This window comes from Elephantulus edwardii, unplaced genomic scaffold (assembly GCF_000299155.1).
Source record: "Elephantulus edwardii isolate Elephantulus edwardi_28Jun2011 unplaced genomic scaffold, EleEdw1.0 scaffold00047, whole genome shotgun sequence".
In the NCBI taxonomy this organism is placed as follows: domain Eukaryota; kingdom Metazoa; phylum Chordata; class Mammalia; order Macroscelidea; family Macroscelididae; genus Elephantulus; species Elephantulus edwardii.
The window spans coordinates 1418780-1422747 of NW_006399797.1; the positions used below are offsets into that span (position 1 = coordinate 1418780).

General features: G+C 35.7%; 1 non-coding gene across 1 annotated transcript; it reads left to right on the plus strand.

Annotated features, from left to right (window-relative positions):
* Nucleotides 1-2514: 2514 nt before the first annotated feature.
* On the plus strand, nt 2515-2587 carry TRNAH-AUG. The gene has a single exon. It is a non-coding gene; the product is annotated as a tRNA-His (tRNA).
* The last annotated feature ends 1381 nt before the right edge of the window (nt 2588-3968 follow it).

The following is a 3968-nucleotide window of genomic DNA, read 5'->3' on the forward strand; positions in this document are numbered from 1 at the left end:
ACACAAGAGCCTACTTTTTGGTCCTAAAAACCTTCTGAGGTCCCAACTCTTCTCACTATTTCTTAATTGTTGGAATTGATGGAAAACCTCATAAGCAGTTCCTTACTTCACCTCTGCCTTGCATGCGGAATTCCGAACTGTAAAACAACACAGTGGTAGATGGAATTTGGTCCAGGATTTAAGAACAATAAATGACATAGTTGAGCCTCTAAAAAACAAACAAACCCCCCCAAAAAAACCAAAACCCCACAATATTGAGCTTCTCCAATGATTCCTTCCACAGAAGTAGTCAACCTGATTCTTAAGTAATCCATCAGGTGAGGTCTATGTATAAGGTTGCCTTTGTGTTTTTGAAATAAATATTTGTGATGGGTATGTCATTGAACATACAAAATTTGATCATTCTGTTTCTTGCCTCATTTCTATCACCAAGTCCATACTTTACAAATATCATTCCTTCTACATGTTTTTAAACATTTCCATTACAGTCTGCATGTTTGATGAATTCCAGACTGCAAAATTTGGTAAAAAGCTTCAATGTCTTTACCTATTGATGCATATATATGAACAGTAACCATATTAACAGACAGGATGCATCCTTGACACACTCCCTTCCTGACTGTGAAAAATGCAGTATTTCCCTGTTCTATGCCGAGGTCAGCTTTCTGATCCAAGTATAGGTTTTCCATGATCACAATCAAGTGTCCAGGGATTCTCATTCTCCTCAAGGTTAACCACAATATGTTGTGATCCTTACAGTCAAATGCCTTTGCATAGTCAATGAAACAGAAAAAATCCCCTCTGGTACTTTTTGCTTTCTGCCAAGATCCACCCAACATTGGCAATAATGTCTCTATTGCCATCACTTCTTCTAAATTTAGCTTGGAATTTCTGGTAGTTCTCTGTCAATGTACTATTCTAGTTGTTTCTGGATAATTTTCAGCACAATTTTGCTTGCAAGTGATATGAATGATATTGTATAATAATATTCACACTCTGTTGATTCACCTTTTTTTGGAATGGGAATAAATATGGATCTCTTCCACTCAGTTGGTCAGCAAGTTGTCCTTCAGATTTCTTGGCACAACTTGTATGGTAGCATTTCCAGCACATCACCTGTTTGTTGAAATATGTCAAGTGGTATTCCACCAATTCCTGGGGCTTTATTTTTTGCCAAGTCCTTCAGAATAGCCTAAACTTCTTCCATCTTACATACTTTGGGCATGTGACCAGGAGGGACTGATTCTTGGAGAAAGACATCATGCTCTGAAGGGTGGAGGGACAGCACAGGAGAGGAAGTCTCCAGATGAGATGGATTGATACAGTAAGTAGGGAAATGTTAGGTGCATTGGAGTCAATGACACTGGCTTAGGACAGGGCAGGCTTCAGTGCTATTGTACTTAGGGTTGCTATGAATTGCAGACAGATCAACGATACATCGCAACAACAACACCATATTAATAGGTCTTACTTTTATGTGCATGGATAATATTCTATCACATAACATTGTACTTTAGGATAGAACTCGAAATTGTCTTTTTAACTATGAGTGTAATACCATTTTGAAATATGAATGCAATACCAAGAACCTTCAAAGGAAGATGGAGGGAATACACAGAATCACTGTACCAAAAGAATTGGCTAACATTGAAATATAATAGGAAATACTATACGATCAAGAGGCAATGGTAACGAAGGAAGAAGTTCAAGCCGCACTGAAGGCATTGGAAAAAAGTAAGGCCCTGGGAAGTAATGGGATACCAACTGACATTACAAATTATGGTTACAGCCCTGAACATTCTTCAGTCTATGCCAGAAAATTTTGAGGGAGCTACCTAGCTGATTGGAAGAGATCCACATTTGTTCTCATTCCCAAGAAAGATGGTTCAAGAGAATGTGGAAATTATTGAACAATGTCATTTGCAAGCAAAATATTTCTGAAAATAATTGAAAACCTACTAGAACAGTACTTAAACAGAGAACTACCAGAAGTTCATGCTGGATTTAGAAGAAACTGTGGCACCAGGAATATCATTGCTGATGTCAAATGGATCTAGGCTGAAAATAAAGAATACCAGAAGATTGTCTGCTTGTGCTTTATTGACTACTGAATGGTATTTGACTATGTGGATCATAAAAAATTATGGCTAACATAGCGGGAGAAGGATGAGAAATCTCCTCTTGTGCAATTAACTGCCTCTGAAAATTTGCCAGAGGTTCAGGAATGGATAGATTACAACTCAACGGTACTCAACAACAACATTGAGAAGAATGGGAGCCCAAGAATACTTGATTGTGAAACCCATATGTAGATCAAGAGGCTATTGTGTGAACAGAGCAAGGAACAATGCATGGTTTCAAATCAGGAAAGGTGTGTATGAAAAAGAATATGATAACAGGATTGGAAGAAGATTCATCGATAACCTTCTTAATGCAGATGACACAACCTTGTTTGTTGAAAGTGAAGGGGACTTGAAGCACTTGCTGCAGATCAAAGACTACAGCCTTCAGGCAGGGCCAGTTGCGCAATGGATAATGTGTCTGACTATGGATCAGAAGATTCCAGGTTCAACTCCTGGCTGGCTCGGTTGGTGCAAAGACTACAGCCTTCAATATGGACTGCATCTCAATGTCAAGCAAACAAAAATTCTCACCATTGGACCTATATGCAAATCATGATAAAAGGAGAAAAGATTGAAACTGTCAACAATTTCATCTTACTTGAATCCACAATCAATACACAAGCCTGCAGTCAGGGACCTCTCAAAATTACTAAGAAGCAATGAAGTTAGTTTGAGGACTAACTAATGCCTTTTTCAGGCCATGGTCTTTTTAATCCCTTGCTTTCATCTTGAATATTAGTATTTTACCAGTTTCATGTTAGTTATATTGCAGAAATATTTTCAGGATTGCAAGAGTTTGAGTGAGGTATGAGGAACAAATAAGTCTACTTTTCTTCAAATAACACATTTATCTCAATAAGAGTTACAGGTTTATTCATGCTGCTTTATGAAATGAACTTAAAAATAAATTTAGAAATGTAAGAGAAATTCTCCCCAAAGGTACTATTCATAGTAGCATCACGCTTCATTTTTTTCTTCTATGTTTCTCATGGATCTCAACACCTACACTTACATATTTGAAAAGAAATACACCAAAGAAAGTTATATAAGAAATTTTCATATGCTTCAGAAATAATTCATCTTTTAAAAAAGTAGTCAGAAGGCATATTTATAACCTTATATTTTATAAATAACATTTTTATAAGCATCACTTTATAATACTAGTCATGGGATATACAAAAAACATAAAGAAAGCAATGGGAGAGCAATGTAAATAAAGAGCATTCTTTTTTTTTAGAGCATTCTTATAGTAACTTTAAAAAAATCAGGAAATTTACAAATACTATTTATAAGTCAGTGCCAAAAGTATCACTTTATTTTTCTTGGGAATAATTGATATTAAAATGATTAAATCTCAATAGCTTCAGATAGAAAAGACACTTAGTTGTTTTTTTTTAAATCGAAAGTGAAAAAGAAATTTCAATGCCAAGCATCTAAGATACTCAGGGTATAATGACTTATAAAGACTAACAAAAATAAATTCAAGGTGTCAGATGTATGCAACAAACACATCTGAGTTATCTCAGGTTTTTTCTAAATATGTGATTGATTTTTGCTTACATCATAACACATTTTTAAAGATAATTAAAATACATAAATGTATAATACTTACACTAATAAAAATGTTTATATTCTAAGACATGAATGCAAGTTCTGGTGGTCTAGGGGTAAGGAGCTATGATACCAACCCAAAGGCACATAGTTCTAATCCATTGACTGCTCCACAGGAAACATATAGGCAATCTCCTTTGAAATTTACAACTTCTGAAAAACCACTGGGTGGCTAGCTATGAATCGGTTATAGCTTGACAGTACAGAACACTAATGGAAGATGAAATTAAGGGG